General features: G+C 38.1%; 1 long non-coding RNA gene across 1 annotated transcript in view; it reads right to left on the bottom strand.

Moving 5' to 3' along the window:
- Positions 1–5563, bottom strand: part of LOC107676154 (uncharacterized) — a 6945-nt gene extending 1382 nt beyond the window's left edge. Inside the window, exons 1-2 of the long non-coding RNA XR_001632698.1 lie at positions 5440–5563; positions 533–663 (exon numbers count right to left, since the gene is read on the bottom strand). This is a non-coding gene — a long non-coding RNA (uncharacterized LOC107676154). The remainder of the gene's footprint in view (positions 1–532; positions 664–5439) is intronic.
- Between the last annotated feature and the right edge of the window lie 2940 nt (positions 5564–8503).

Raw genomic sequence — 8503 nt, 5'->3', positions numbered from 1 at the left:
GTTTAAGTATTTGCTATTGACTGTTCAAATGCAGAGTTTTGCGCATCGTGTGTGTGTGTGTTTGTGCGCGCGCGCGAGAGAGAGAGAGAGAGAGAGAGCGGTGTGTGTGTGTGTGCGCGCGTGAGCGAGAGAGAGCGGTGTGTGTGCACTGGATGCAACAAATGCCTCGTTTGTAATGCGTTTTAATGTTTTGTCTCGTAGCTCCGGCCGGACACGGCGTCAACAGTATGTGAGGGGCGTAACATTTCCGTCTCACGCTTGAGGTATTCGGCCAATCACAACGCACTGGATAGCTGGCCAATCACAGCACACCTCGCTTTTTCAGACCGATGAGCTTTGTAAAAATCAACGCGTTTCAGAAAGGCGGGGCATAGAGGAGAAACAATAATGTACATTATGTGGAAAATAATGTGTTTTTTTTACTTTAAACCACATAAACACATTTCATTACACCAAATACACAAAATAATGTTCTTTTTAGCAGCATCATATGACCCCTTTAATATATTCATTATTACATTAATGGACTCACTAGTGACAGTCACTGTGCGGTGTGTTTGCTGCTTCTGATGTCAACCCAAGTGCATCGCACATGTCCTGAAAAGTGAAGCCAAAATATTTCGATCGACATCTGGTGGCTGGCTGCAGTATAGTTCATAAACCCTGTAAATGAATGGGATGTGAGTCAAACTAAATAATCAAATTACACTTCAAGTAATTTTTTTTCCCCAAAGATGGTTTCAGTCATTTTAGGATTTGTATGTTTAAGTGTTTTTCTAATAAGTTTGCTTTTAGTTATTTTAATTATTTGATGCTATAAACAGGGTGTGGTGTCTGTGGTGTTTGTTGAATAAACACTCTGAAAAGTAAATGTTCGAACTGGCGTGTAGCCTCTTTATTTCTTAAGCACACAACTTCGGTTTCAGCTTAGACTTCTCTACCACTTCTTTGTTCTATCCTTGTACTCTTATGTCTCTGCCACTTGTAAGTTTTAGCAGTGGCGGCTCGTGGGTTTTAAAATAGAGGAGGCACACTAATTGTATTGGTCTGGGATCCCTGCCGATTATTATTATTATTATATTATTTGCTTAACCACTTTAAAATGGCTTTTTGGTTGCTTTTAGTGAGAAAACGTAAAGAAAACGACATACATACAGCAAGATAATATAATTCACTTACCTGGCCTATCACTTGAAGCACACATCCATCCCTTCTTAAAAGTCTGTGTTAAAAGAGAGCTGCCTGTTATATTCAATATTGCTACTCATAAGTACTTGGTACATTATCAGCGCAGCGGCAGACGTTCAAACTAATATCACGTAATTTACGTCTCTATGATGATTGGTTGATATCAGAAGGGAGGCTAGCCTCCCTTACGAGGTTTCTTTTCGCAACACTCCTCAGCGCTGAAAGTGAACACTCGATGCTGATTGGCTAATTTTTTTTTACCAACGGAGGCACAAGAGATCATCTCTCCCCTGGCCTCCCCCTCCCCTTCTCTATCCTTAGCGGTTGTAATTACATCAGCAGATTCGGCACATTCGCGATAGAAAAGCGGTGCTTTCACGTTATGGTATTACAACTGTGAAATTACAAACAAAAAATACACATTTTCTGAGACATGAACTGAAATGAATTGTGAATTTTATTAACATTAAATCGTCCTCCTCCCATTTTCACCTCAAAATTATGGGGAAGCTGTGCCTCCCCCGACGAGCCGCCACTGAGTTTTAGTACTACTACCATCTAGGACAATAACTGGAACATCAACTAATCACAACAGTGTCATGATTGTGAGCTTGTGATTGGGTCTGCGGGAGTTTGGGCAGGACAACAGCATACGCTATTTGCATCCAGTGATACTTTCCAAAATGGCGCTACGGTGACGTGGAGGAAACGCAGAGAACACAAATTGTTGAATAAAGTCGTTATTTTTGTTTTCTTTGCGTACAAAAAATATTCTCGTAGCTTCGTAAAATTACGATGACGTAATTTTGAAGTAGCATTGTTTTTTTACAATGTCTTTCATACTTCTCTGGGCCTTGACAGTGTAAGTTACTTGGTAGTCAATGGGACAATCACAAGCCTCCCGGTTTTCATCTAAAATATCTTAAATTGTGTTCCGAAGATGAACGAAGCTATTACGGGTTTGGAATGACATGGGGGTGAGTAATTAATGACAAAATTTTCATTTTGGGGTGGAGTAAAGGCCCCGATATACTTCAAACGAAGTTTGTTTTTTGTTCTTCGTTTGGGGGTAAAAAGAAGTTTGAAAAGGCTGAGCGACGGTATACTCTTTCCGAACTTTCCAACACCCCCGCGATGCTGGAGGCGGGGTGTAGATTTATGTAAACATGTGTCGCGACGCTCCCCTTCCCTTCCTTGAAAGGGAACATCTCAGGTTACTTATGTAACCATGGTTCCCTGAGTAGGGAACGAGACACTGCGTCCTCTAGGCTTCCTGCCATGGTTCGAATGTAAGCTCCAGACAAGACGAACTCAAAACAAACTTCGTTTCGGCCTGATTTTGTTCGAAATGACGTCATACCAGTTCGTTCTTCGATTTCGTTTGAAGTATATCAGGGCCTTAACCCTTTAAGCAATATCACAAGAGCAAGACAACCGTTTTGGAAAAAAAATAACATTGCTTTTATTCAAACATTAAATAATTTTGTTTTGCTTTGTTTTAAAATATTATTTTCAATATTTATGCAATGCCCATAAAAATTGACTCTTCTCTAATTAATTCATAGAAAAACCTTTCTTTGAATGAACACACATATCCTTCAGTTCATTGTGTATATTATTACTGTTCTTGTATATTGTCTTTGTATTGTATACTGTTTTATGCATGTTTATGATAGAACCACTCGTTCATGTAATCTTACCTATACCATGTTTGGTGTCTTTGAATTCGTATTTTGATTTCCTAAATGAGAAGTGTATATTATACGTTTATACCTATGCCACATATTAGTGTTCTAAGAATTTTTAGTAGTTTTTGCATCAACACCCAATCGAATTTCATATGCAAATACCATGCTCTAAGACAAAGTCATAAACTTTCTCTCCAAAGTGCAAGTCGCATTGGCTCTTTGACCCCCGAGAGGTGTGACCTCCACAGGACTTAAAAGGCCTCACATCAGTGACCGTCGTCCAAGTCTAGCTTCTTTTAGATTCTGAGAAGATGGGGATGCTGAACTAGAAGTCTTCAAAGGACACTCTAAGTTTGTGCCAGGCCTCGGCCTTGACTTTCCATTCAACAAAGATCCTAGGATCTCAGTCTCTCTTAGCTCTTTTTCACTTTCCACCCGGGAAGAAACTCCCAATCACCATTGAGTCAGAACATCTTTGGAGTTCATCACTCTTCAAACCTAGAAGAACGTGATCGCAAGTCCAAAACCTTGAAACCATCAAGACTTTCATCCGAGACTGCATCTGGACACTCGTTAACAACCAAGGCAATGCAATTATCGTACATTTAACTAAACTAAACGGTTTGTTTCACTCAAAGGTTAAAGGGTTAGTTCACCCAAAAATGAAAATTAGGCTGCGTTTTACTCACCCCCGAGGCATCCTAGGTGTATATGACTTTCTTCTTTCAGACGAATCCAGGGGGGTGAACAAAGGCCTCCTTTAGCGAATCGATGCATTTTTGTAAGAAAAATATCCTTATTCAAAACGTAATAATCACTTTAATTTAGCTTGCGCCAACAGTTGTACACAGAAGCAGCTCCGGGAGGATGACGTATGAAGTCAGCTTTGCGCATGCGCCGGTGAGTCTCGTGAAAACCAACATTTGTTAACAGGAGCAAAGGAAGCAAAGTTTCCTTACTTTAGCAAAGGAAAACCAGTCTCCTCTTGGCTTATATCGAAATCCTCCGACATTCTTCTTTACAAATCCTCGTTTTGTACTTCTAATTCTTGACCATTGTTTTGTTCTGATCTCTCCGCTGCATTTCTGCGTGCGTCACTTCTGAGCGGCGCATGCACAAAGCTTACCTCATACGTCATCCGCCCGGAGTTGCCTCTGTGTACAACAATTCAAGTGATTATAACTGATTCCTTTTCCATAGCTTCATTTCCTGTTTCTCTAATGATTTCTTTCATCCACTTTGCTCCTTTTTGTATGTACGCATGAGTGCATGTATTTTTGTTAGACTAGTTTGCGTTAGTGTTTAGGCTAGTTAATAAAACTCTTATGCACAAATTACATGATTTTCTGATTCTGCCTTGTAAATTACTGTCCCTTTTTCGATTCCGATCAAGCTACATGATCTAATGCATTAATACTATAAGAAAGTTATTGTCTGTGGCCACAAAAATATACTGTCTTAGAGGTAATATGAAATTACACTGAATGTTCGCTGGACGAACAGATTAGTTGATGGCAATTTAATTCTGCTACAGTTACTACTGGCAGTTTATATAAATAATTGTAATTAATTATAATTAATTGTAATTATGTATATACACATTTCCCTTTTGAGCTAAATTGCTACAATTGTAACCTTTTTTTTTTCTTGTAGTAACCATGGTTAATTTCCGCAAAGGATGTGTTAAAAGGTAATAAATTTACAAGGAAACATGGGATGAATATAGAGATGCCACTTTGATTGCTTTAGGATTAACAGAGCTTTGGATAGTTTCCATATACTTGTCTGGATCATCTTTGAATAAAAAATTTTTTTTTAAAAACTTGTTTTTTTTGGTTTATGCATGTGACATTTAGCTAGCAGGAAATACAAATCAATTAAGTTATATTTTCCTATATGTTCTCTTTTGAGTACTCCAAAATGAGTTTGGATGAGCATTAAAAAAATTAAATCTGACCAAAATTTCTCTGTGAGGGTACATTGCCAACACAAGTGAATGCCATCTTCCTCAGAAGAGTGACAAAAGCAGCAAGTCACTTTAGTGTCTGACTTGTATTATAATTATATCCATAGCTTCTTTGTGAAATTACTAACTCATTAATCTGTTGCTTGACCTCTTCATATTTTAGGAGAGAACTACAGTTTCCAAATCCAGACATCACTTATGATTTTCAAGGGTGTAGAGTTTAGTAGAGACGCTATGACATGTCCCTACCAATATCCAGCAAGTACTAAATTGTCCCTAGAAATAATTTTGATCAAACAATTAAATGTCTGCTGTTATGTCCCCACCAATGCCAAAATCAAACCTACACCCTTGATTCCTGTTCTTTTCGACAACAAACTCAGCTTCAGAGGTGGGGAATACTTCTTTTTCAATAGCATGTGAAGGCAGCATAAACTCAGAACTGACCTTAACTAATGCATTGGTTAGCCATTTCAAACATTTCTAAACAAAAGAATTAGATTGTCCAAATCAAATAAGCTCTGTTACAATTAGGTTATTATGTGCACAATTTACGTATTTTAAGGTCACTGTAGAGATGGCTGTTTCACATGGTACCTCTTTTTCTCCAACAACATGGTGATGAGGGTCGACAGGCCGGAGACTGTTGCAAATGGCAAAAACGACACATATTCATAATTCTCGAGTGCAGAAGTCTCCAACCCTGGAGATCTACTGTCCTGCAGCTCCAACCCCAATCAAACACACCTTAACCAGCTAATTAAGGTGTTCAGGGTTACTTGATAATTAAAAGCAGGTGTGTGTAGATCTCCAGGATTGGAGGTTTGGAGATCCCTGCTTTACTGCCATCCATGTCATATTACTTGGTCAATAACACTGTTTTCTTATTTTGTTTTATTGCTTTGCACTATTTTCACTTTGCACTATTTTAATCGTACACAGAAACACCCCAAATGTGTTGGAAATATGAGGGTCGACAGGCCGGAGACTGTTGCAAATGGCAAAAACGACACATATTCATAATTCTCGAGTGCAGAAGTCTCCAACCCTGGAGATCTACTGTCCTGCAGCTCCAACCCCAATCAAACACACCTTAACCAGCTAATTAAGGTGTTCAGGGTTACTTGATAATTAAAAGCAGGTGTGTGTAGATCTCCAGGATTGGAGGTTTGGAGATCCCTGCTTTACTAACATCCATGTCATATTACTTGGTCAATAACACTGTTTTCTTATTTTGTTTTATTGCTTTGCACTACAGAAACACCCCAAATGTGTTGGAAATACAAATGACACCTGATTTAACACCTTATATCCGTATAATTAAAAACTGAACCTACTGAATTCATCTATGAATCTTATATGGCTTATATTTAAAGCTGCAGTCCGTAACTTTGTGTTCATAATTTGCAAAACGCATGCAGTTCTGTTTATTAAGAAATAGTGTTTTAGTAATGCAAACACAATTAATCCTGCTGTAAAGCAGCTCTAAAAAGAGGACAATAGCAAACAGTCATTTTTTCAGTTAAAGGCAGTTCATCATTGATTCAGTGATGTCATCATCCAGCTCAGTTCAGTTCAAATAGTGTCTGTGCAAATATCAAGTGTCCCCAACTAAGCAAGCCAAAGGCGACAGCGGCAAGGAACCAAAACTCCATCAGTGACAGAAATGGAAAAAAAAACCTTGGGAGAAACCAGGCTCAGTCGGGGGGCCAGTTCTCCTCTGGCCAGATGAAACCAATGATGCGCTTTAGTTCAAGGCTGCAACACAAATCAGATTGTGGACTGGCATCACTTAGAACATCCATCCAGTTCATTCTGCTTGAAGATTGAATACGTCACATAGTGATGGAGTTAAAGCTGGCCACAGGGTCTGTGCTGAGGACTCGTCTGGTTCTCGTGGTCTTCGCAGATAATCTGTCTCTGCTTCTATTTGACATGGCCTCCACTGCTGTAAAGTAGGGATGAAATTATTACCAGATGATACATCATGATAAAATTCCCCACGGTTAGTATTGCCATTTTATATTTTAATTATCATTAAAACTGCATTAGATTACCGTGATTTGAACATCTGAGGATAAATAAATACTATCCAGCATAAAGCAGATATTTAAGTGACAGTTTCATGTGCGCACAGCACTCGGAGTAGTTTCGTTTTGTGTGAAAACATGGCAGAAAGCTGGGAGGTTTTAAAGAGTGCTAAGAGGGGAATTATACAAATGAATATATGAATGAATTAATTTATGAATGTACCACTTCATAGGGTTCTGACGGTTTTCAGAAAAGATACAATGGCATTTTGTTTTCATTTTTCGCTCCATGTAATACCTAATAATGTATAAAGTATAGTAATCACAATGCTGCTTAACGGAGGTTACGGGAAACAGCTGTAATTCTGCTGTTCCATAAGCACCGCCTAGTTTCAGAGAGTGGATTTACAGAGATTACATTTACATTCAGCCTTTGTGCAATTTTTGTCTGGCCAGAAAATGGACCGAATTTGCATGCCCTGCTGTAAATTTTGACCGCTTGATGAAAAACAAGCTTATGTGGATTCTACACATTTAAACTATTTGGATAAAGTATCTAGAATTAATTATGGAGCACATAAAATACATATAATCATTTATTAATCAGTTATCATTTTGACTTAACCCTTTTCTTTATTTAAAGGCTGAAATGTGAGCTTTACCATTTTATGAAACCCTTTCAAAGTTTTGAACATTTTGTACATGTTATTAGATAAAATGTTGTCAGTCATGTTGTCATTCCCTGCTGTAAATTTTGACCGGTTGATGAAAAACAAGCTTATGTGGATTCTACACATTTAAACTATTTGGATAAGGTATCTAGAATTAATTATGGAGCACATAAAATACATATAATCATTTATTAATCAGTTATCATTTTGACTTAACCCTTTTCTTTATTTAAAGGCTGAAATGTGAGCTTTACCATTTTATGAAACCCTTTCAAAGTTTTGAACATTTTGTACATGTTATTAGATAAAATGTTGTCAGTCATGTTGTCATTTAAAATCTGGACATTTGTAAGGTTATTGTTTTAGTGTTTATGCAAACAAAAAGTCATTTTATTTGTTGTTTGTTGATTTTAAATATTAAACTTGGTGAAATGATTAATGGCAGTACTTTTTGAACATTTCTAGCACATTTTAACAATACCGTGATAATAATGATAACCGTGATAATTTTGTTCACTATAATCATGATAAGACATTTTCATACCGTTACATATTCTGCAGAGGTCATCTCTAGGTGCTGCTCCACCATCTGGACTGGATACGGACTGGATCCAGGTGACTGCAGTGACCATCTGATCTGGAAACGGACTGGATCCGGGTGGCTAGGGTGACCTCGGAATAAGAATAAAATATTAGCGTAGATGCCATTTGTCACGTTGCACACACGAGGAACGAAGGAGCGAGGAGACACGGAGTAACTAAATCAAAAGGGTTTTTTTTTTTTTTTAAACAAAGGCTGGCGATCACAGGACTCGACACATCAGGAGAATAGAATGACGTTCAACGGCTGACAAAGAACTAGAACTGGAACACACTTTAAATACACTAGACTTGATGAGGGGAAGACGAGGGACACCTGGAACTAATGAGACAATAAACATGGGAAATACCTGGGACAAA

The sequence above is a fragment of the Sinocyclocheilus anshuiensis genome, unplaced genomic scaffold, assembly GCF_001515605.1.
Source record: "Sinocyclocheilus anshuiensis isolate Anshui unplaced genomic scaffold, SAMN03320099.WGS_v1.1 scaffold3625, whole genome shotgun sequence".
Classification (NCBI taxonomy): domain Eukaryota; kingdom Metazoa; phylum Chordata; class Actinopteri; order Cypriniformes; family Cyprinidae; genus Sinocyclocheilus; species Sinocyclocheilus anshuiensis.
The sequence above is the reverse complement of the archived record's forward strand: the minus strand, read 5'-3'. Positions and strand labels throughout refer to the sequence as shown.